This window comes from Lygodium microphyllum, chromosome 9 (genome assembly GCF_053477565.2).
Source record: "Lygodium microphyllum isolate KBCC chromosome 9, Lygodium_microphyllum_v1.1.10, whole genome shotgun sequence".
NCBI classification, from domain to species: domain Eukaryota; kingdom Viridiplantae; phylum Streptophyta; class Polypodiopsida; order Schizaeales; family Lygodiaceae; genus Lygodium; species Lygodium microphyllum.
In genome coordinates, this window is record NC_141143.1 from 89,423,463 (window position 1) to 89,450,480 (window position 27,018).

A 27,018-nucleotide genomic window follows, 5' to 3' on the forward strand; every position below is an offset into this window, starting at 1 on the left:
AGAGCTTGGAAGGAGACTATGTCGGTGGAGACTTCTTGTGGCCCTATCCAGGTGATATCTCTCCTTTACGAGTACCGTGTTTTTATGCTATATGTGTCTGTTTTCTTGTAGAGGATTTTCTTTTCTTATAGGGGATTTTCTTTTCTTGTAGGGGATTTTCTTTTCTTGTTGGGGACCGGCGTCCAAGGCATGAAGTCCCAAGTTTAGGTTAGGTATATCTCAGGGAGGTCTGAGTAGTCGTTGCCTCCTGTAAAGACATTGCTAGGCATCGAAAGACCTGTTTTAGAAGGCAGTTCTAGTGATCTTGTTTTGCTAGCCTGCTACCGAAACAAACTCTTGGTCCTGACATACTACCATTCAGCAACATACTACCGAAACAAACCCTTGGTCCTGACACCACCCTACTAAAGCACGAGACCATGACCATGGATAAGGGCTCTTCAGGCCCTATACTAAATGCATCAAGTTATTTGCTAACCCCCTATATAAAGAGCAAGGGATGTCCAAAGGATATGATGATAAACAATCCTATGCGTCCATGACAAAATAGGAAAATGCTCAATTGCTACCTGACTCATAACCCAAACTAGCCATCAGGGGCCAAAATAGAATGTTGGTGGGTGAAAATGAGTGACCAGGGGCATGATGTTGCATGGGGTCATGGGGTAACACATGCAAATTTCATTTTTTTGTATTTCTAACACCTACCCGTAGTAGCGGGAGTTAGGTTGATAGATGGAAATCCCAAGTGGCACCATACATGTTTGACACGTGGTTGTGATATTTTAGTTTTGAGACATGCGCCTCATGCATAAAGAGATATCCACATACAGAAAACGTGATCTTGCTTTCGATTTTTAGTCTCGAGTGGAATTTTACATAGCAGGGGCATGTTTGCCATCTAGCAACTAAGGGGAAGCAAGGGGCTGCTTGGTAAGATAGGGGGAAAAGCAAAACCGTGAGGAGTTTTTTTAAGAAGAGAGGGGGAAAAGGGTTCTACACAAGAAGATTAGCATAAGGGAGAGAGAGAGAGAGAGAGAGAGAGAGAGAGAGAGAGAGAGAGAGAGAGAGAGAGAGAGAGAGAGAGAGAGAGAGAGAGAGAGAGAAGAATCTTGTAGTCTGAAGAGAAGGGGGAAATATAATGCTCAGAAGAAGAACAACAACAAGTTTTTAGAAGAAAGAGGCTATGCAACTAAAGTTATCGGAGTTGTGGAGCATGATGGCAGGGCTATTGAAGCCAATTGGCTGATGCGAGTTCTCGGTTTTCAAATGATGGTAATAAGAGTCTTCATTTTGTCTTGTTTTCTTCTACTGTCACATGGGGCATAGAGTATGTAGATTTGTTTTGATGTATGGATATGATTGAGAGACAGCAAAGGGTTGCAGCAAAGGGTTGTTCTTCGTCGTGTTGAGAGTGATATATGTTAGTTGTTTGCACCAGGCTTCCCATCAAGAGAGAAGAATGAAAGTAAAGGATCTCTACATTTGAAATTGGGTATGTGGTGGAGAATATGTATTATGGGTAGGTGTTGAATGCACTAACTCAAGTTAGTGGAAATTTGGAAGGATTTGTAGCTAGAAATATGATGAATTAGAGCTCATAACATTCAAAGCTTCGTAACTCTCCATCAATGCAAGATATGTTGAGATGTATCTGCTAGTATGCTAAAATGATAATCTAAAATCAAAGAAAGTATCCTACCAATTCCAAGTTTTCACTTCTTGGAACAAAGAATTTATGTGTTTGCTATATAGAGCAGTAGTGTATTTCTGCAGTGCTCTATGAGGCAATTTCTATGCTACATGAAGCAATAGGTACTGCATGTAGAAATTTAGGAATGCAGGCTATGCAGAGCTATTTCAAGATCGTAGCTCAAAGAATTTGGCTCTGAGTTGTTCTAGAGAGTTCTAGATTGGAAAGAGAGCTACAACTTTTCTTTATGAAGCTCGGTGATCCAAGACTTGGTTAGAAAGTTATGAGTTGTTCTGTGCAATGCTCTATGAGGTAATTTCTATGTTGTATGAGGCAACAGGTGAATTCAACAGCATCTACACCACCAACCTAATTTCCCATGAAAGTCATCATGATTATCCATTGTTATATCAGTGTAAACTCTATTTTGATGTAGTAATGGAATGTCTACAACAATGACATGCTTGTAGCAGCTAAATTTGCATGAAAATTCACCGCATGAAGCTTTGGTTACTTGCATTTTTGGTTTGTATTCATGTGTGCTCTAAGAAAAGAAGAACTAAAAAGGTCTGCAATTGATTTTGCACTGCTTGAGGCAACCATGCTTTGTGGGGTTGCTGTGTGGGGTTGCCATCCCTAAAAAATAGGAGTTGTGTAAATCTAAAAGCTTGTATTGTCACAGTCTCAACCATGGTTGTTTCCACATCAAATTCTCTCTAAAAATGGTAAATTTTGGGCTTGAAGGTTTAAACTGCTTAAGTGTTGAGTTGAAGTCTTAGTGTGAGGAGTGAGTGATCAGGAATATTTGATCATGTGTTCAGTGGTGTTGTCTCGTGGGTTTTGTTGAGGGGAGATCCTCGGTCTTTATCCTGTGGTGCTGTCTTAGGGGTTGTTAGAGGCCGACTACCCAATTCACCTACCATAGATTGGTGCCCCCGTTGAGGATCTCCCGTGTTGAAGATCTCTTATTACTGATCTTATCAATTAGGAAGTGTAAGGTTTGGAAACCAACCTATACACAAACTCAAGCACGTCAATTTTTGGATATGAACCCTTCTTTGGTACTGAAAATGAGGATGTTAATCAGTTAATTAAGATATTGGAGTGGATGGATTACTAAGATCAAAGGGACAATGATGCAAATAAGCTTCAAATGATCAGCATGTTGCTTGAAGGTTCTCCAAGATTATGGTGGAACTCACTGAATGAAGAGACAAGGGCAAATTGGAATGAAGTAACAAATGAATTCCTTACAAGGTTTCTAGCTAAACAAACTCCTGAGAGTTTATGGAAATCTCCAAAAATGATGTTTCAGGGGAAAAATGAGGAAGTGTCTAAATTTTCTACATGATTTGAAGCAAAATGGAGAAATTGCACAGAGTGTGGAGCAACCTTCAATTATGTTCTTGAAAAAGGAAAAGTTTGTTTCGGATCAAAGACCCTATTACATATGAAGATGCACTCAAAATAGCCAAAGAAAAGCAAAGGAAAATAAAATTGAGGTCGAATCAATCAAGAGGTATTGTTGTGCGTGCGTTTTTACGGCCTAATCAGGTTGACACTGTTGTAGGAAATGCAAGACAACAAGCTATGAATCTACATGGGGCATTTGAAAGAGTAGAAAATGGGACTCAACAAGGCCATAGGAAACCTAATAATGATGTGATTAATAAACTTCAAGAACAATTGGCAAATCTAAATTTGAATATGAGCCTCTTGCAAGCAAGGCAGCCTCAAATACAACCTAGATTTAGAGGACCTCCAAGAAATAGATATAAAAACTTTGAATGCTTTAGTTGTAGAGAGTTCATATTGCTCCTGATTGCCCTTATCCAAGAAGAACAAGAGGGGAGATGTATCCCATGCCACAATGGAATGCTAGGCAAGATGCTAGTCCTCAACAGGAACAAAGGCCACTTGAACCAACTAGGCAACAATTGGAAAGAAGACCTGACGAAGGCACATCATGTATGAATCTAATCGAAACTAGCATGTCTAATGATGGGAAAAATGCAGATGTTTTTGCTAACAAGAGAGCCAAAGAGAGGGATACTAAAACTGAAACTCAGAGGGTAGCAAGGATTAAAAAGGGAAAACAGGTGTTGCAGACGATCTAGAAACCAGCAAGAAAGCTGGAAATGAAGGAAGATTCAAATGGGGGACTTTGCTTTGGGAGTCAATCAAATTCCTTACAACTTTCTTGAGGATTTAAAAGGTAAGAAGGATGATGTTACATATAGTCAATTGTTGATGATGAGCTCATCTCTAAGGAGGCAATGGCATGGATTGGTTAGTATCAAGAAAGGAAAAACCTGAACTAGGCATGCTGGAGTGGTATACCTATCAGATGTGAAAGACATTATACCTATCATGGATGCATGGATACAAAAAAGGAAAATTGATTGAGTTTATGTTGATAGTGGTGCACAAGTTTGTGTAATCACTAAAGAAGAAATGCTACAAATGCATCTTAAAATGACAGGGAAGTTACTATTTAAGGTTAAAATGGCAAACAACTCGAAAGTGAAATGTTTGGGAGTCATCGAGAACTTGGAAATCAACATTGGAGGCCAAAGAGCATGTTTGGATTTCCATGTTATGCCTGCAAAACTTGGGGCATATCCTCTCATTTTGGGACGAGCGTGGCTGATTGGTATGAGGTCCAGACAAGATTGATATAGAGGTCAATTGGAACTCTATCTACAAAAGCCAGCTCATAAGAGGGTGATCTTTGACATGAAAACGGGGTCCATCATTCAAAATGGACATGAAAGTGATGCTAGAGGTGATGATAGTAGTGATTCAAAAAATTTCACCCTTGATGAGGAAGATAGAGAATGGGAAGCTAGCCTACTCTCTAGGGATGTTGACCTCTTCGGGTTATCAATCAAGGTTTCAAAAAGAGAAAAAATTTGTAAATATTGCTACAGGAAATACAGACCTCATGCAGGAAGCATGTGATTAACAACCTGAAATGAATGTTGGATTGCCCAAGCTTATGAATATGTTGGGAAATGACTTGAATAATGATGAAAAAGATAAATATTTAGCCATTTTTAAGAAATACCTGAACTATTTGCTACATAATATCACCAACCGAGGGGTACTAACAGCATTGTGCATCATATCAAATTGAAACAAGGGTATAAACCAGTGGCTCAAAAACTTAGGAGACTTAAACAATTCAAAAAATTCTTTGGAAGTAAACTTTATATTATCATATTAACTGAAATACAAATTCTTGTCCAAAAGGGACGGATTCTGCAATCCGTGAGGATGCATCTTATTTCCTCCAAGTATCCGCCCTTGCACTAGTAACAAGGCCTCGAGATTCTATCCTGAGTCACGTAGATTGTTTGAGTAGGAACCGGAGGCAAGGAATTTACAGCTAGAGCCCCCCTGGCATCCAAGCGTCCTCCTACATTCAAACTAACCCATGAAGAGACCTCTCGTGGCGGGTCTGGTCCACATTCCCGTCATGGTTATTTGGAACCCCCTTGCCTAGGGTTGGCGGCCAGCTATGGGTAGCTTGGCCCCCCCTCCTTGAAAATGTACTTAAAGCTAAAATTCAGAAGTTTCTTGATGCGAGATTTATCTTTCCTGTTGATGATGCAGAGTGGGTGTCTCTTAATTTCAAGCCTCTTAATGCAGCTACTAAAGGGACTACTATCCTCTTTCGTTTTAGGATGAGATATTGGATCAAGTGACTGGTCATGAATTTTATAATGTGTGCGATGGATACTCTGGATATTTTCAAATCAAAATAGTAGAAGAATATCATAAGAAAACAACATTTATCATCCCATGGGGATGCTTTTGCTATAGAGTAATTCCCTTTGGTCTAATGAATGCATATGCTAACCTTTCAAGATGGATGTTTGCCGCTTTCATTGGAAAATCTTTGCAGGTGTTTATGGACAAATTTGTGTGTACAGCTCGAGGGCATCACACTCTCAAAAACTTAATGAAGTTTTCTGCAAACTCGATGAGGATGGCGGTCAGTTGAACCCTAATAAATGTAAAATAGCAAGAACTAGAGTGATACTCTTGGGTCATGAAGTGTATGCTAATGGTATTTCACCTGAGCCTAGTAAAGTTGAGGCTTTACTTCTTATGAGTTCTCCAAAAACTATAAAAGAACTTATGAGCTTTTTTCAAAAGCTAAGGTATCTATCAAGATCATTCCATATGCTGGCTCAATATTTATAGAAAGCAACTCAAAGGGATCCTTTAGTTTGGACACAAGTTGAAGAGGATGCATTCTTGTAGATTAAAGAAAAGTTAAGCACTTTTCCAATTCATATGCCTCCAAACTGGGATGAACCTTTCTTCATTAGCATCAATGTTGGGAAAAATGTAGTAGTAGCCATTTTAATGTAGAAGGAAAAGGGAATGTCTTATATGAGGCCTGTATTTTATATAAGTAGATCCATTGGAGCGACTGAAAAATCTTGGATGGAATAAGAATTATTGATATGGGGGTTGGTATATGCAATTAAAAGATGGAAATCATACTTGATTCAAAAACCAATTGTAGTACTTACTATTTCTCACTTGCTTCCACAGGTTTTGTGATCTACTGAAAATGCTCCAAGAGTTACTAAGTGACTGCTGGCTCTGCAAGAATTTGAACTTACATGTTTGAAGGAGGATACTGTAAGAGCTAGCTTAGCTGATATTTTGACTTATAAAGAACCTGTTGAAAGTGCAACTATTAGATGAAAACTAATTCTACATCTGCAAATTCATGAGGAGATGAAGGGATAAAGATGCTACCTTGTTTTTTATGGTAGTTATACAGAAGAGTGCTGAAAAAAGGAGGACTAGGTTTTGTCATTATGGACGCTAAAAATCGAGAAGTTTTTTTGGGAAGTCAAGAAAGTAAAGAGATACAAGGTAACAATGAAGTTGAATATGCGAGTTTACATGCTGGCCTGAAACAGTGTATTTAGCTGAGACACATGAAGATAGTTGCAAAAGGAGATGCTATGTTGGTGGTCAGACAAGCACAAAATGTTTGGAAAGCCAATAAATATATTTTAAAGGACTGGTTATTTAAGACAAAAGGCCTCATGAGGCAGCTGCAAAAATTTGAAATTTGGCATATTAGCAGAGAGAACAATCGTAGAACTCATGAATTGACTGAAGATGCTTTTTCCCAGTATGTTGCTACCATGAGGGTGGATAATCCTAGATATGAGGACAAGGAAAGCCTTCACTTGATTGAAGAGTTTCTAAAAACTGGGGAGTTAAAGTCATTGACTGATAAATACAAAAGGTATGCCATTGTCAGAAAGGCCAGGGCATATGTGCTCATAAATGATCGGTTGTACATGAAGGGGTAAGAAGGGTGCTGGATAGTTCTGAGATTCCTGCTTTCTTATCTTCCTACCATGAGGAAGCATGTGTTGCTCATTTTGGTTTTGATCTTACTAAAAGGAAAATTCTACTAGCAGGACTTACTTGGCCTAGTCTGAGCACTAATGTTGCTCATTGGTGTAAAAGTTGTCATGCTTGCCAGGTCATATGTAAAAAGGGTACTAATTCCAAAACATGTTAAAGCCATTGTTGCCTATGGACCGTTTGAGAAGTGGGGCTTGGATTTTATTGGACCTTTTCCTGGTACAAAAATAGGAAAGTCTTACATCATTTTACTACAATTGATTATATGACCAAATGGCCTGAAGATAAGGCTACAAGGAATTGCAAGAAAGAGGATGTAACTTAGTTCCTCATGGAGGACATATGCTATAAATTTGGAATACCACTAGAAGTAGTGACAAATCAAGGTCCTGGCTTCAAAAATAAGCTATTGAGAGGATTAACAAGGAAACTAGACTTGAAACACAGATTTGCTACTCCTTATTACCCTCAATGCAATGGACTGGTGGAAGCATTCAATGGAATGTTACAAAAGATTCTCTTCAAGTTGGTGGAAGACCATCTTAAAGATTGGGACAATTATTTACATCAAGCTTTGTGGGCTTGTAGAACAATGCACAAGACAAGTACAGGATTCACCCCTTTTTAGTTAGTATATGGTCAAGATGATTTATTACCTATGAGTGTCATGTTCCCTATGATAGAGTTTGTAAGAAAGCATCAATTAGATCAAATAGAATTGGGAGTTGATAAAGGACTGAACTTGCATACCCTACATTTTGATAAGCAATAAGCAATGGATTGTTATGAAAAATAGATTATGAAGAGAAAGGAATGGTTTAATACACAGTTGAAGAAGAAGAATCTTGTAGAGGGAATGTTGGTTATGAGATATGATAATAGCTTGGACTCCACTTTTCAAACCAAGTTTCGAGTTAGATGGAAAGGACATTCCCTCATCAAGCAGAAGTTTGAAAATGGCACTTACTTGTTACAAGGTTTAGATGGGACTATTCACAACAATAGAATCAACAAGTTCCATCTAAAGAAAAATATCTGCAGAATCTTGTAAATAAAGAGGACGTAAGTGTCAAGATTGTGGGAGAGAAGGGAGGAGTCTTACTTGTAGCTTTCTTGCTTGCACAATGGGGGAATACACACAAGGGTGGAGGCTGAAAACAGTTTTCCTCTTCTTAGTTGTGTAAGCCAAAAAGAACTCTCATACAAAGAAATAGAAGAACCCTATATATGGGTCTCAAACCAAACTCAACTAACTAAGCTGGCATACTAATCGAGCCACGAACTAGAGTAGATAAGGATAGCTGTCATGTAGCTATTATTCATGGGCGGTGTACCAACCGCATCTACAACTGACAAGTCGGGGACATACATGCACAACGGTCACCCTGGCATATCACGAGTGGAGCTCGATATCTCAACACTCCCCCTTGAGCTCAATCCCAATTCCTACACACCAAGCAGGTCTCTGAACTTGCGCAGCTTCTCTGCGCCCAATGCCTTCGTGAATATGTCAGCTACCTGATCCTCTGTGCTGACATAAACTAGATCAATAAGACCTAGTAAAACCCTCTCCCGCACATAGTGATAATGCACCTCAATGTGCTTTGTTCTAGCATGATAGACTGGGTTATTTGCCAAGTGTATACTACTCATGTTGTCACAATAAATGACAACTGGCCCATCTGTAGGTTGATGCATATCATAAAGTAGCTTATGCAACCAAGCTACCTCACATGCAACCATTGCTGCGCCCCTATACTCAGCCTCTATGCTTGACAAGGCAACTGTAGGCTGTTTCTTGCTGCTCCAAGTGACTGCAGCACTCCCAAAAGAGAACACATATCCACTGATAGATCATCTATCAAAAATACTACCAACCCAATCAGCATCAGTGTATCCATGCAGCTGTATCTGAACCCCAGTCATAATTGATAGATTCAGCAAACAATCACATTTTATTCCATGTCATAAAACATTGAAATCCGCACAAGCTGCAAGACTTTTCATTCAACATATCTTCAGATTACATGGTATGCCTTCTGAGATCATTTCAGATAGAGACTCCAAATTCACAAGTAACTTTTGGCGTGCTTTATTTGAGAATTTGGGAACCACTTTAAAGTTCTCCTCAGCTTTTCATCCTCAAACTGACGGCCAAACAGAGGTGATGAATCTCACTCTTTTGGATATGTTGAAAGCTTATGTTAGTGAACATAAGTCACAATGGGAGAAATATCTTCCATTATTGGAGTTTGCTTACAACAATACAGTGCACTCATCCACAGGGAAAGCTCCAAATGAAATAGTACAGGGTAAAGTGATTCCTCCTCCAATTATTCGCACTAAAGATAAGATTTTTGCTGCTGATGAGTTTGCTTCAGATTTAAAAACCACAATGGATCAAGTTCGAGCCACTATCAAAGTTGCCCAAGAGCGACAAAAGAAGCAAGCAGATAAACGAAGAAGACCTTTGGCTTTTGAAAAAGGTCAATATGTCTTGCTAAAGTTTGATAAAAGCAGGCTCAAACAAGGTTCTGGTCAAAATTCATCTTTTCCAAAGCTCTCCAATAGATACTTTGGACCGTTCAAAGTGATTGAGAAAATAAATGAAGTTTCTTATCAACTTGAGCTTCCTGCTCATTGGAAAATACACAACGCTTTTCATGTAAGTTTGCTAAAACCTTACATAGGACCAGAACCAAAGGAACCCATTACTGAAGATCCCCCAGAAGTTGAAGAAACAGAGCAACTCTTGGAACCTGAAAAGATTTTGTTTCTCAAGGATCGAACCACGAGAAGTGGCCTTGTGACACGAAAATTCTTGCTAAAATTCAAGAATCTACCCACAACAGATGCACAGTGGGTAGATGAAAAATTCATGAAGGATTACCCAAATATTCTACAACAATATCAAGAAGCTTTTCAGCTGAGGACAGCTGAATAAAAGCCAAAGGGCTGTCACAACTCTATAGAAACAGAATTTGTATCCTTTTTCATTAATTTGTCTATATAATGATTTATTAAATTTATTTCCTTTGCACTAATTAGATATAAAGAAAAGTGCATTGGAGCTGGCCACTGATGAGTGGTCACAGGTTATGGTGGACCCACACGGTGGGTTAGAGAAAAGATAGTTCACACTTCCACCTATATGACCCGATTGGGCGCCTGTGACTAGAACTCACGCATATCAGGGTTAGACTCGCACACAGAAAGGATTGATGCCTTGAAGTGTGGGCTAGATCCACCAGAACAGACAGTTACAATCAACAAGATGGCATGATCATGAAATGCTTGTATAATGTGCATGTGTGGGCTGAAAGCTTGAAATGCACATTTCTTTGCATAGGAAAGTCACATGAAGATTCGGATACCATTTTTGCGATGTACACGGAAAAAGCTTTCATATGATACCCATATTGGGGGGTCCCTAAATTTTAGGAGCCTCGAATTAGCCTAAAAATGCTAGTCCTAAAAAATAGGGATGTCATTCTCAAAATAGTAAGTTCTGTACTCTGACTGTGCTTACTAAATTTGGTTGTTTCTATTCTTGACAGTATTCAACCCAAAAAGGAAGGCCATAGAGAAGAGACAAGTGTCAAGACACTTGTCACACAAGTTTCCAAGTGTCCCACCACTTGTCACATCTCATGACATGTGGCTGGACACTTGTCTTGTGCTACTCCACTTTCCCCTTTTGTACTAGCTCTCCCCTCTCCTATAAATAAGAGCTCGTTTTTCTTCATTGATCATCATTTTTCTTTGCTGTAAACTCATGTACAGCACCCACAGATAGCCAGAAACTGGCCCCATCCATCCCCATCATCATCCCCCACTTCTCCATTATCAAAATCCTCCATATGCCCTCTTCTATCACTGCTGTTTACAGGACAGCAAGCCTGTAAATTCATCACAGCACCTCCTTCTCGAGCTTTTTCTTCCATTTTAGCAACAAGAAGCAAGCCATATCCATGTACTGCTGATCAACGATGGAGAAAGGCTGATTTCCCCTTTTCCTTCTCTCATACTGTAAAGAAATCAGTTCTTATCATTGCATAATAGATAATGCATGTGTGTTTGTACATCTTTGCATGATCTTGTGAGAGTGAGAATTACCTTTTTCTCACTCTCAGGTTGATTGTAACTGAGCTCTTCCCTAAGGGACTTGGGTTGAGCAGAAATACATTCCTTCGGGGGGGGGGGGGAGGGGCGGGGGGGTTGCCCATCTTCAATCCTCAATCTTGTCTCCATTACTTTTACATTTTCATGGCTATAATTTTGTGAGTAATTTTCATTTTTAGCTTTAAGTGTTCATTCTCTTTTATATTAAATCTTGAAAACAAGCGAATATCATAATTGTTAAGCATACTACGTTGTTCGGGGCGTTTACAGTGGTATCAGAGCTTTGGCTCGGTCCTCACCCCCAACACTGGTAGTGCTTACAACTATAAGTTTGTTTGTTTTCAGCCCTTGCATTGAGTGCTTGAGATTTTTTTTTTTTCTTTAGTCTCAATGGATCAATCGAGTGCTATCCTTCAAGCCATTCAAAGTCTTAGAGAGGAGAATCAGCAAATTCGTGAGCAACTTCTCAAACTAGAAAAAGTTGAGAATCCCAAAGAATTCAAGGAAAGAAGCCCATCTACTTCAAGGAGACAAAGCCATACCAATGAAAGGAGCCGATCAAGAAGTCCAACTACTTCTAAGAGGCAGTCCCATTCTACTTCAAGACAAAGAAAGAGATCGCGTCGAAGCTCATCCTCTTCTTCAAAGTCATCTGGCGCCTATTCTGATGGATCCTCTTCTAGTAATGAAGAGTCACACCCTTCTCGTGGAAGACCTCATCATCGTCAAAGGCGTCGACATTCTTCACCCTCGTCTCCATCTTCATCCCCAGCAAGCACTTCATCATCTTCAACCTCAAGATCCGAGCATGGACGAAGGCATAAGAAGAAGAAGAAGACTAATTCACTATCTCAACTTGAAAAGAAGATCAAGTTCAGTATGTATGATGGTTCCCGAAATCCTGATCTTCTTCTGAAGTTTATTCGTCAATTTCAAATTTTGTATGGTCGTGACAAGTATAAAGAAAAAGAAAAGATTAAGTTTGCAGCTTTACATTTAACCGACTTAGCCCATACTTGGTGGACGGGGTTGGAATATGATCATGCTGCCCCAAAATCATGGCGGTCCTTTGTTCGCCTGATACAAAGCCAATTTCTTCCTGTTCATTTCAAAAGAGATGTAAAAATGGAATGGGATCGGCTTTGGCAAAGGAAAAATGAGTCACTTGGTGACTATACCAAGAGATTTTGGGAGCTACTTTTGAAGGTCCAACATTTCAAGAAGATCAGCAGTTTGGAAAAGCTTAGGAAGTTTCAAGGAGGTTTGCATTTTAAACTTCGTACTGCTCTTAATCATTATCATTGTTCTAGTCTCAGGGAACTCATTGACCATGCTGAGACATGGGAAATGGAGCACAATGGCAACAAATCATTCCAAAAGAATGATAAGAAGAGAGTAGCTGATGATGAGGAGTATTCAACCCCAAATGAAGGACAAAAACAGTGGCAAAAGCAGCCACCATCAAATCAAAAGAAGATGAAGCCCTATGCACCTCCTAATGCTCCTCAATTTCGCTCCAATCTATACCCACAAGCAAAGCAATTTTCCGAAGAAGAAAAGCAACGCTTCATGAAAGAAGGAAAGTGCTTTAAATGTGGACAAACAGGCCACATAGCGAAGCAATGTCCAAACAAGGGACAAAGCAAGGTTTCTGACAACAAGCCTAAGTCGCCAGTGAAAATCAATGCTATCAGTGATGTAGTTGCAAACACAACTCACACTCCAGAGACGCGCAAATTATTAAAAGCTTGGGGACAGTTACAAGGTAAGCAAGCACTATTCTTGATAGATCTTGGGGCGAATGAAAATATCATTTCCTTGCAATTAGCTAAAGAGCTTGGATTAAAGAATGAAGAGATGGACACTCCGGCAGAAGTTCGCCAAGCTTTAAATGCTGATGAAGGTGACACAGTGAAGACTGTGATACCCTACATTGGCAAGCTCAAGTTTCAAATTCAAGGCTACAGTGATGAAGATACCTTCTGTATCGGAGACCTTGATGGTTGCGATGTGATTCTTGGCATGCCCTGGAATCATAGAGTAGATTCAACCATCTTCTCTCAGAAAAAGAAGGTAGAACTCACCAACAAAGGCAAGAAGTACGAGATCCAAGCTGGAGTTTCTGGAGACACCATACCTATGATAATATGAATGCTGAAAACCAAGAGCAACTTCAGCTCTTGGAAAAGTATAAAGATTGTTTTTCGGAAGATCTTCCTTATCAACTTCCCCCAGAAAGGCCAGAAGACCATCATATTGATATTATCCCGGGCAGTTCTCCTCCTAATATAGCACCATACCGTGTGAGCCGTCCTCAACAAGAAGAAATCAGAAAGCAAGTCGAAGACCTACTCAACCGTGGGCTAATTAGGCCAAGTAGCTCACCATTTTGTTCACCGGTTCTTCTTGTTCAAAAGAAAGATGGCACATTCAGGATGTGCATTGATTATCGAGCCCTCAACAAAATCACCGTGAAGAATCGGTTTCCTATTCCCAGAATTGACGACATTTTGGATCGTCTAGGAGGCTCAAAGGTTTTCAGCCGCATTGATCTAAAGAGTGGTTATCATCAAATTAGGGTAATACCACAAGATGTACACAAAACTGCTTTCCGCACTTCATACGGTCTTTATGAATTCTTGGTGGTTCCTTTCGGATTAACCAATGCACCAGCCACCTTTAATCGAATGATGGAGCGCATCTTTAGAGAGCATCGACAATATGTCGGTACTTTCTTTGATGATATTCTTGTCTTTAGCAAGAATGAAGAGGAGCATCATCAACACTTGGAAATTGTTCTACAATTACTAAAACAAAATCAACTCTTGGTAAATGGTAAAAAGAGTGAATTTTTCATGCATAAAATAAATTACCTTGGGCATGTCATCTCTTCTGAAGGGATTCAGATGGATCCTGAAAAGATCAGGATAATCCAAGAATGGCCTCATCTTCGTGATGTACATGAGGTGCGATCGTTTCTTGGCTTATGTTCTTATTACCGCCGCTTCATCAAGCATTTTGCACATATGGCTTCTCCACTTCATGACCTTACAAAGAAGAAGATCTCTTTCCAATGGAAGGAAAAAGAGAAGCCAGCCTTCACAAGGCTGAAAACAGCTCTTACTTCTGGACCTGTTCTTATCATTCCAGATCTGGTAAAACCATTTGTGGTGGAAGCAGATGCTTGCGGTGATTGTATTGGTGCAGTGCTAAATCAAGAAGGCCATGTCGTAGCCTTTGAAAGCCGCCGTCTAAATGATGTGGAGAAAAGGTATGACATTTATGAAAAGGAGCTCTTAGCAGTGGTTCATGCTTTAAAGATATGGAAACATTATCTTTTAGGCAATGAATTCCTTATTAAAACCGATCATCAAAGCTTGAAGTATTTCAAGACTCAAAAGCATTTGCAGGAGAAACATGCAAGATGGGAAAATTTCTTGTCTATGTTTCATTTTCAAATTATGTACACTCCAGGGAAACAAAATGTAGTTGTCGATGCACTTTCTAGAGTGCCTCGCATTGCAACTATTACAGTGGCTCATCATGAAGATTTTCAAACGATGAAGAATACTTATGATGAAGATACTGATTTTGCAGCAATTTGGTCAAATTTACAGCAAGGAGGTTCTCATCCAGATTATTCCATCAAAGACGATTACCTTCTCATGAACAATCGCCTTTGTGTCACTCTTCCTGTTCGACAAAAGGTGCTTAAAGAAAGTCATGAACCCCCTTATGCAGGGCATAGAGGGAGGGCAGCCACTTTAAGTGCAATTGAGCGCTACTTTTATTGGCCAACATTACGAAAAGATACACATAACTTCATTAAGGCTTGTCTGGTATGCCAAAAATCCAAATATGATAGGCAGAAGATTCCAGGATTGTTGCAACCTCTTCCAGTGCCCAAAGATCCATGGGAATCTATCACGATGGATTTCATCTCAGGTATTCCAAGAACACCTCAAGGTCATGATATGATTTGGGTCATAATTGATAGATTCAGCAAACAATCACATTTTATTCCATGTCATAAAACATTGAAATCCGCACAAGCTGCAAGACTTTTCATTCAACATATCTTCAGATTACATGGTATGCCTTCTGAGATCATTTCAGATAGAGACTCCAAATTCACAAGTAACTTTTGGCGTGCTTTATTTGAGAATTTGGGAACCACTTTAAAGTTCTCCTCAGCTTTTCATCCTCAAACTGACGGCCAAACAGAGGTGATGAATCTCACTCTTTTGGATATGTTGAAAGCTTATGTTAGTGAACATAAGTCACAATGGGAGAAATATCTTCCATTATTGGAGTTTGCTTACAACAATACAGTGCACTCATCCACAGGGAAAGCTCCAAATGAAATAGTACAGGGTAAAGTGATTCCTCCTCCAATTATTCGCACTAAAGATAAGATTTTTGCTGCTGATGAGTTTGCTTCAGATTTAAAAACCACAATGGATCAAGTTCGAGCCACTATCAAAGTTGCCCAAGAGCGACAAAAGAAGCAAGCAGATAAACGAAGAAGACCTTTGGCTTTTGAAAAAGGTCAATATGTCTTGCTAAAGTTTGATAAAAGCAGGCTCAAACAAGGTTCTGGTCAAAATTCATCTTTTCCAAAGCTCTCCAGTAGATACTTTGGACCGTTCAAAGTGATTGAGAAAATAAATGAAGTTTCTTATCAACTTGAGCTTCCTGCTCATTGGAAAATACACAACGCTTTTCATGTAAGTTTGCTAAAACCTTACATAGGACCAGAACCAAAGGAACCCATTACTGAAGATCCCCCAGAAGTTGAAGAAACAGAGCAACTCTTGGAACCTGAAAAGATTTTGTTTCTCAAGGATCGAACCACGAGAAGTGGCCTTGTGACACGAAAATTCTTGCTAAAATTCAAGAATCTACCCACAACAGATGCACAGTGGGTAGATGAAAAATTCATGAAGGATTACCCAAATATTCTACAACAATATCAAGAAGCTTTTCAGCTGAGGACAGCTGAATAAAAGCCAAAGGGCTGTCACAACTCTATAGAAACAGAATTTGTATCCTTTTTCATTAATTTGTCTATATAATGATTTATTAAATTTATTTCCTTTGCACTAATTAGATATAAAGAAAAGTGCATTGGAGCTGGCCACTGATGAGTGGTCACAGGTTATGGTGGACCCACACGGTGGGTTAGAGAAAAGATAGTTCACACTTCCACCTATATGACCCGATTGGGCGCCTGTGACTAGAACTCACGCATATCAGGGTTAGACTCGCACACAGAAAGGATTGATGCCTTGAAGTGTGGGCTAGATCCACCAGAACAGACAGTTACAATCAACAAGATGGCATGATCATGAAATGCTTGTATAATGTGCATGTGTGGGCTGAAAGCTTGAAATGCACATTTCTTTGCATAGGAAAGTCACATGAAGATTCGGATACCATTTTTGCGATGTACACGGAAAAAGCTTTCATATGATACCCATATTGGGGGGTCCCTAAATTTTAGGAGCCTTGAATTAGCCTAAAAATGCTAGTCCTAAAAAATAGGGATGTCATTCTCAAAATAGTAAGTTCTGTACTCTGACTGTGCTTACTAAATTTGGTTGTTTCTATTCTTGACAGTATTCAACCCAAAAAGGAAGGCCATAGAGAAGAGACAAGTGTCAAGACACTTGTCACACAAGTTTCCAAGTGTCCCACCACTTGTCACATCTCATGACATGTGGCTGGACACTTGTCTTGTGCTACTCCACTTTCCCCTTTTGTACTAGCTCTCCCCTCTCCTATAAATAAGAGCTCGTTTTTCTTCATTGATCACCATTTTTCTTTGCTGTAAACTCATGTACAACACCCACAGATAGCCAGAAACTGGCCCCATCCATCCCCATCATCATCCCCCACTTCTCCATTATCAAATTCCTCCATATGCCCTCTTCTATCACTGCTGTTTACAGGACAGCAAGCCTGTAAATTCATCACAGCACCTCCTTCTCGAGCTTTTTCTTCCATTTTAGCAACAAGAAGCAAGCCATATCCATGTACTGCTGATCAACGATGGAGAAAGGCTAATTTCCCCTTTTCCTTCTCTCATACTGTAAAGATATCAGTTCTTATCATTGCATAATAGATAATGCATGTGTGTTTGTACATCTTTGCATGATCTTGTGAGAGTGAGAATTACCTTTTTCTCACTCTCAGGTTGATTGTAACTGAGCTCTTCCCTAAGGGACTTGGGTTGAGCAGAAATACATTCCTTCGGAGGGGGGGGTTGCCCATCTTCAATCCTCAATCTTGTCTCCATTACTTTTACATTTTCATGGCTATAATTTTGTGAGTAATTTTCATTTTTAGCTTTAAGTGTTCATTCTCTTTTATATTAAATCTTGAAAACAAGCGAATATCATAATTGTTAAGCATACTACGTTGTTCGGGGCGTTTACAAGTGAGAAGTCTGCCTTGGAAATCTGAAAGCCAATAGTGACAAGATATTGTCCTATCTTATCAGACCATGCTCTAGGTGCTTGCTTCAAGCCATACAATGCTTTCTTCAACCTGCAAACAAACTCAGGATGAACAGCATGCACATAACCTGGTGACTGCTCCATATAGACCTCTTCTTGCAAAATACCATGCAAGAAGGCATTCTTTACATCCATCTGATGTAAAGACCATTCCTTTGATGCAGCCATAGCAATGACTGCTCTTACGGTTGCCATCCTTGCAACCGGACTGAATGTTTCTTCATAATCAATGCCATATGTTTGTGCATACCCCTTGACTACTAATCTTGCCTTGTATCTGTTCACAGAACCATCTGCATTGTGCTTCACCTTGTAAACCCACTTACAGCCAATTGCATTCTTACCTTTAGGCAAAGGTACCAATTCCCATGTAGCATTTGCTTCCAAGGCATCCATTTCTTCATCCATGGCTTTCTCCCATTTTTCTTTTCCCATGGCTTGCTCAAAAGAAGTGGGTTCTGGTTCATGTATCACTTTGACCATATATGCATAGTGAATGGCTGTAAATCTATCATATTTCAATCTATCCACAGGATACCTAGCTCTGGTAGACCTACGCAAAGTAGGTTCACTCCCAGGTGCTCTCAAAACATCCCTGGTCTTCCTTACTCCAGGTGTAACAATAGAAGGAATACCCAACTCGTCATCAATGCTATGTTCTGAGCCACTAGATTCACCATCCACATAAGAGTGACTTGCATTCACATCAAACATGGGCTGATCTACCTTCTCTTTTCGTTTTTGTGATACCTGAATACCACTATCTACATTGCTTTGAGAAGATTCTGCTGATCTCAATCTGCCTGTCCATGGCGAAGAATGTGAACCACTGCTAGAGGACGCTCCAGGTCCACTAATATTTTGTGATTGCTGCTGTGAATTCTGTGCAGCATTATCGTTTTGTGCATCTACATTATCAATCACATTTACTGGTTTATACCAGCTACTCATCTCATCAAAAACAACATCTCTGCTCACTGTAAACTTACGTGTAGAAGGGTTATAACATCTATACCCTTTCTGCCTGCAGAGAGTAACCAATAAAGATGCACTTCTCAGCTTTTGGATCCAACTTGGATCTCAACTCATCTGGCACATGAACATAGGCAATGCAACCAAAAATCTTCAAATGAGAAATATCTGGTTTCCTACTAGTATACCTCTCCTCTGGAGTCATTACATGTATTGCTGCAGTGGGAGTCCTGTTCATTATGTAGACTTCTGTAGCAACTGCTTCAGCCCAATAAAAATCTGGTAGGTCTTTTTCATTGAGCATGGCACGAGATACCTCTCCAATATGCTTGTTTTTTCTTTCTGCAATTCCATTTTGCTGTGGGGTATGACTGCATGAATATTGTTGCTTTATGCCATGCTCCTGCAAGAACCTTGCAAACTCATTTGAGAGGTACTCTCCCCCTCCATCTGACCTTAGGCATTTTATTTGCAGGCTTGTTTCTTTTTCAACCACAGCTTTAAGAGATTTGAAATGCCCAAAAACTTCACTTTTCTTTTTCATAAAATACACCCAAACTTTTCTGCTATAGTCATCAATAAAAGTGACAAAATAATGACAGCCTCCAAGAGATGCAGCTTTAGTAGTCCACACATCAGAGTGGATTAATTCCAATGGCTTCTTACTCTCTTGAACATGTCTAGGAAATGGGTTCCTTGCCTGTTTTCCAAACTGACAAGCTTCACATATCTTATGCATTTCTGCAACCTTGAATTTTGGCAATCCTGTAACAATATTTTGGGCCTGCATTGATTTAAGTCGCTGTACATTAACATGACCAATGCGTTTATGTCAGATATCAATATCTGCAACTACATCGGTCCCATGTGCAAACATTGCTGCACTCAATTCAAGCATGTCTGCATCCAATGTAAACATTCTGCCCTTCTTCTTTCCTTTTGCTATCAAGCGACCTTTATTTTTCATATCCTCAACAAAGCATCCATGGGAATTAAATCTGACTTGCAAGCCCTGCTCAACCATTTGACCAACAGAAACCAGGTTCTTGATGATATTCGGAACATGAAATACATCCGACAGGTATTTCTTTTTCTCATCCTGCATAGACAAAAGAATATTTCCAATCTGCACAATAGGATGTGCAGTATCATCACCTATCTCCACAAATCCTGGTTTTTCCATTTTCCTTGCATCCTGCATCCATTCTGCATGACCTGTCATGTGGTTTGATGCACCTGAGTCAACATACCACACATCGTTACTTTCTTCTGCACTTGTCACAGAATTGGTCATGTGCTGCACCATAAACAAATGCTCATTTCTATCATCACCCTGTCTACTAGAAGATGCATAATTCCCTTGTTGCAGTTTTCCATTCATGATGTCATTCTGCTTTTTATAGCAGTCTTTAGCCATATGACCCATTTTACCACAATAGTAGCATTCAACATTGTTGTTTGCATTTTGCCCTCTTTGCCATCCACCACGACCTCTTTGGCTCCCCCTGCCTCTAGAGTTACCACGTCCTCCTCCATAGGACTGGTCTTCTTGAGTTTGCTGCATATTCTGATTTCTACCACGGCCTCCAGATCGGCCTCCTCTACCTCTGCCTCTACCTCTTCCAGCATTTGAGTAGAAGACAGCTTCTTTTGAAGTTCCTCCTGAAGAAGATGCACCACCATTTCTCTGCTCCTCAGAAATTAGAAGAGCAATCAACTCCTCAAAATCAGAAAATCTTTCACGGACGGAAATGGATGTTCGAAACTGTGCATAATCCTTTCCTAGACCATTCAAGGTCACATAAACTAAATCATCATCTTCCACTGGCGACCCAATGGAAGCAAGTGCATCTGCAATCTTCTTCACCTTCATGTGGTAGTCATTGATGCTCATATTTTCTCTTTGCACATTATGCAACTCTTGCTTGAGCTGCATTTTCCTGGCTTGCGTATTTGTGCTATACATTTTTGACAAAGTATCCCATGCCTCCTTTGGCGTACTTGCATCCTAAATATGCACAATAATAGAGTCTGAAATACTGATAGACAGCCAGTACATAACTTTCCGGGCTCTCTCATGCCATGCTTTAAATGCCTGCATTTGCTGTTGATTGGGAATATCAGGAAGAACTGGTTCTTCTTCATTTCCTGCAACAAATTCCCAATTCCCAATATCCTTTTCCCATAAGGAAATTCGTCATTCTAAACTTCCATGCTTGGAAGTTGTTCTTGTCAAGCTTTTCAGTGACAATCTGTGAAAGAGAATCAGACACCATTATAGAACACTGTAAAAAATTATGTCACTGCAAAGAACACAACTTCAGCCTCACAAGGGCTAAACTGCAAAACTGACAAAAGTGGTATTTGACCACACAGTCACTTCCTAGTGACGATTTTGCATCAACAGGCAACAGGGATGATTCTGTAACTCCCAATGTCTCTGCGCACAGGTATACGATGCAATTTCTACAGTAACTTTTCACCGACCTGTAGAACAGTGGTCGCACGGCATAAAATAGGGCCTTTTCCTGTGTGCGTGCAGAAAACTTCCACCTCCAAAACAGGCCCCGAAATGGCCTCAAATCAAAAAAACAAAGTCACCAAGGGCTAAAGCCTTCTCACGCAACATATACTGCCCTCTTGCTTCACCGCGAAGGGCATCTCAACCTGAGACAATGCACTCTTGCAATTTCCGGCTGTGCTACCTGTAGAGATCTGCTCCCAAAACAGTAAGTAGTGGCACAAGGTCACCCTGGCATATCATGAGTGGAGCTCGATATCTCAACAGTAAGTAGTGTACATACTATACATAGAGTAGGTTGCTTCCAGTGTCTCTATCTAGTTTTGTGTTGATCCGAGCAAGAATGTGAAAGTTATGGTCTCTAGAAGGTTGATGTCTCAAGCAGACTGCATGCAAAAATTTAGGATTGCAAGCTATGCAGAGATGTTTCAGGATAGTAACTCAAAGAATTTGTCTCTAAGTTGTTCTAAAGACTTCTAGAAAGAGGGCTACAACTTTCCTTTTTGAAGCTTAGAGATCCAAGACCTGGTTAGAAAGTTATGAGCTATTTTGTGCAGTGCTCTATAAGGTAGATTTTCAAGAAAAGGAGTTTATCTTTGACAGATGTTTTTGAAGCTTTAATAAAGGTTTGTTCACACTTTGTGTTCCAAACCAGGGGGTGGCTGATTATGGTGGGCGAAAATGAGCAACCGAGAACATGATGTTGCATGGGGTCAAGTGGAGTAACACATGCAAATATCATTTTTTTTACTTTCTAGCACCTACCCATCGCGGGAGCTAGGTTGATAGATGGAAATCCCAAGTGGTACCATATATGTTCGACACGTGGTTGTGATATTTTAATTTTGAGACACGTGCCTCATGCATGAAGAGATATCCACATACAAAAAACATGATCTCGCTTTCAATTTTTAGTCCCCGAGTGGAATTTTACGTGGTAGGGGCATGTTTGCCATCTAGCAACTAAGGGGAAGCAAGAGGCGACTTGGTAAAATAGGGGGAAAAGCAAAACCATGAGGAGTTTTCTTTTTTAAGAAGAGAGGGGGAAAAGGGTTCTACACAAGAAGATTAGCGTATGAGAGAGAGACAGAGATAGAGAGATAGAGATAGTTATAGAGACGGAGAGAGACATTGAGAGAGAGAGAGAGAGAGAATAATCTTACAGTCTAAAGAGAAGGGAGAAATCTGATGCTAAGAAGAAGAAGAACAAGTTTTTAGAAGAAAGAGGCTGTACAGCTGAAGTTATCAGAGCTGTGGAATATTATGGCAGGGACGTTGAAGCCAAATGGCTGATGCGAGTTCTCGGTTTTCAAATGATGGCAATAATAGTCTTTCTTTTGTCTTGTTTTCTTCTACTATCACGTGGGGCACAGAGTATGTAGATTTGTTTTGATGTATGGATATGATTGAGAGACAGCAAAGGGTTGTTCTTCATCGTGTTGAGAGTGATATATGTTAGTTGTTTGCGCGAGGCTTCCCATCAAGAGAGAAGAATGAAAGTAAAGGATCTCTACATCTGAAACTGGGTATGTGGCGAAGAATATGTATTATGGGTAGGTGTTGAATGCACTAACTCAAGTTAGTGGAAATTTGGAAGGTCCCTTGATCAGGCACTATCTCCTTAGGTGGACCAAAACGGCAAACAATTTGCTCCATAATGAAACTGGATGTCTCCTTATCATTATCCTTCATCTCTGCTCAATCTTTAGACCACTTTGTAAAGTAGTACATCACTACAATAATATAATGCTTACGCGTAGTCATCATTGAAGGGTATATTGGTCCAACAAAAATCGATACCCTATTTTTCAAAGGGTAGCATAACTAAAATAGAGTTTAGAGGTCACTTACGATTCTCCTTGGCATCAGGTCTTTGGAAAACATCACAGTGCTTAACATAATTGAAAGCATCCTGGAAAATCAATGGCCACCAATATCTAGCACAGAGAGCTTTCTGGGCAGCAGTAAGTCATCTAGCAAAATGTCCCCCACATGTTGAATCATGGCATTCCACAAGAATGAATGGTACATCCATCAGGTACTACAAATCAGTGATTAATATCATCTACTCCTCTCTAATACAAGACACCCGCTATAATCGAAAAGTGTAGGGCTTGTTGCTTGATGTTTCTATTCTCAAACTTCAATAAATCAACCCCAAATCCCCCTATAAACAAATAATGTGTTATAGTTGCATACCAACAAGGGATGGAAGCCGTATCAATTTTGAATAGACCTTCGATGTCACTTCTTCAGCCAAATTTTCGTTTGGCTCCCCGAAATCCACAAGACATTCCACAATACCCTGTAGCTTTAGTGGCTTACTCCCAATCTCATAATAAAACCCTTGTGAAGTGATTAACCACTTTGTTGAATGGTTAGGTGGTTGCAATTTATTCATCAAGAATCTAAGTCCCTCTACCTTTGTAAAGAATACTATCTTCTCATAGAGAATATAGTGCCTAAATTTCCTTGTGGTAAAAACCATTCCAAGGCATAATTTCTCCATATAAGTATAGTTGACTTCAAATATCCATAATTTTTTACCAGTAAAGGCAATTTGATGATACTATTTCTCTTCCCAAATTTGAGCTAAACAACAGATGTGCTATACATTATTGTTGTTGAAAATATATAGAAAACTTCACCTCTTTTAGGTGCTTTTAGGATTGGCACTTTTGTAAGTTCTTGCTTCACATCCTCAAAGGATACTTGGCAAGCTTCACTCCAATTAAATAGATAGTTAAAGAATAACAAGTTCTTCAATGGCAATGCTCTTTCTGCCAGTGCATTGATAAATCTTCAATAATATCCCACTGATGACAGAAATTTGTGTACCTCTTTTGGAGTATGTAGCAAGCTCATAGCAACTATAACCTTTATCTTTTTCGAGTCAGTCATCGCCATAACAGCCAAGCTCCTACAATGGGGCTGTCATGTGCTTCCCATAAGATCTTGGCCTTCACTTTTGGTCCTTTTGGGACACAAAGGCGATCATGGTAATATAGACAACCATTGCTAGCATGACAATCCTTAATCTTAGACCTTTCTTTGTCAGAGCTTCCTCCTTGAAGTACCTTAGCCATGAGTCCTTCATATTCCTTATCCTGAGAAATAGCTTGGCATACAAGCTCAAGTATAGGGTTATCATGTATGGATACGGTTCTTAAGCTTTGAACTTCGAAAATGTTGTTAAGAAAGGCTTTTCGGCTTAAGGCATCTACAACAACGTCGTCGTCCCCTGCACGATACTTGATTTCAAAATCAAACTCTTGTAGTATCTCTATCCATCTTCTTTGCCTCATGTTTAGGTCAGCTTGGGTGAAGATCCACTTAAGACTTTTTTGATCTGTCACTAAAGTGAATTTCCTTCTCAATAGATAGTGTCTCCATAGTTTCAAGGCATGGATTGCTACGAGTAACTCAAGGTCATGAGAGTGGCATAGTTGGACTTGTAGGGGTTCAATTTTCCGGAAGTATAGGCCACTGGTCTTCCTTCTTGTATTAGCACCCCACCGATTGCAAGTCCACTTGCATTAGTGATCACCTCAAATGGTTGACTAAAATCAAGGAGTTTTAGTACAGGTGCAGTGGTTATAACTTCTTTAAGCTTATCAAAGCTTTCTTGATGCTCAATGATCCAAATGATTACTGTATTTTTCTTCAAAAGATTTGTCAAGGGTGCAACAATGAGGAAATAATCTTTGATGAAGATTCTATACCATCCTGTATGTCCCAAAAATCCTCGGATTTCTTTTACTGTCTTAGGTATTGGCCATTCTAGGATATATTTTACTTTGGTAGGGTCTACTGAGATTCCATTAGCAAAAACAATGTATCCAAGATATTCAATCCTGTCAGTGAGAAATATGCATTTACTCATATTGGCATAGAGCTGATTTTCACGGAGTGTTACTAGGGCAATCTTTAAGTGACCTTCATGTTCCTATATTGATTCGGAGTACACTAGTATATTATCAAAGAATACTAGCACAAAATCATCTAGAGATGGTAAAAAAATGTCCTACATTAGACGATTGGATGTGGCTGGGGCATTAGTCAATCCGAATGGCATGACCAAAAATTTGTAATGACCATACCTAGTGTTGAAGGCAGTCCTTGGGATATCCTGTTCCTTGATTTGGATTTGATAGTATCCGTACCTTAGATCAATCTTGAAAAAAACCTTGGCTCCGTGTAGGCGATCTAAAAGTTCATCTATCCTAGGTATGGAGTACTTGTTCTTGACCATAACTTGTTCCATCCTTCTTTTTCTGAAAGAGGACAAGTGCTCCCCAAGGTGAATTGCTTGGGCAGATAAATCCTTTCTCTATCAGTTTCCTCTGTTGTTCCTTAAGCTCAAGCTTTAGAAATAGACAATTTGTACGGTCGTTTTGATACTAGTTCGCTTAAGGAATCAATTTTATTTCATGATAAACCTCACAATTTGGAGGTAGTTGAATCAGTTCTTTTGGAAAGACATCCTTGAAGTCATTGATCTAGGAAGTTAGAGTGCCTTCATTAGTCTTTTCGACCTTATTTGACCCAACCATGTAGATTGGTTGACCTTTCTTCGATCCTTTCTCGAGTTGGCTTGCCTTGGCTAGTTGGTTGGACTCTAGCTCTTCGATCTTTCTCATATGCCTTTATGTTTTCTCCTTCCAATTCTTGAAAGATTATTTCCTCTTCGGCACATAGAATCTAGGCTTTGTTCTTCTTGATCCAAACCATTTCGAGAATGCAATCGTAGCATTCTAGTGGTAGGACTCGAAATTCTACTTGAGTTGTATAACTATCTAACTCAAATTGAAGTTTCCCTATAGTTTCAATTGAGGCAATTTCCTTCCCGCTAGCCAATTCTACTATCATTTTCCTTGTCCTCCTAGATTCTAGATGCAATCTTTTAACTGTTTTGGGAGCAAGAAAGGAATGAGTGCTACCACAATCAATCAAGATTATAAACTATGTACCCTTGTAAGTAGCTGGAGATTGAATTACTAAACATTGGTGGTCCACTCCTTTCCTTTCCACAGCAGCGTGAATGGATCCTCTTTCAATTTCTTCACCTAATGTGCATTCCTCGGGCTGTCCAATCATGGTATTTACCTGGCACCGGCTGCTCTTCCATATCCATGACTTGGGTTGTTGTTGTCGTTCCCTTGGCCTCTTCCACCAACTTGGTTTGGGTTAGGATTTTGAGGACGGTTAGGATAATTTTCCCTTAGGTGTCCACTCCTTTTGCATTGGCAGCATTGCTTGTTGCGTATCCCATTTGGTCCTTGGGTGATTGCATTAGCTCTACCATTCACTCTGGCATTGGCCATGTCGACACCACAGTTTGGGTAGCCCCTTCCATAGTTGTTTATTGGGATGTTCCTTTGGCCATTTTGAGAAATTTCCTTGGCCATAAGCTTTGCTCGCATAAGAGCATCTTCGAGAGTCGTTGGTCTCATTGATTCAAGGCGAGTGTCCAAGGGTGGATTTAGTCCTTGGTAGAACCTTGCAATTTGTTGAGACACTGTCATTGCGGGTGCATATTTGCATAGACTCACAAATTTAGAATAGTATCCTTCTAAGGTTAGATTTAATTATCATAAGTTGTAGAATTCATTCATCTTGATTGATTCAAAAGATGGGGTAAGATAATGTCCTTTCATAGCTTCTTTGATCTGCTCCCAAGTTTGGGAAGCTTTTGTTACCCCTTTATCTCGGCAAAACTATTTCCACCAAAGCTTAGCTTCGCCAGTAAGATGAAGATGAGCAGTCATGGATTGATTTGTAGCAGTAGT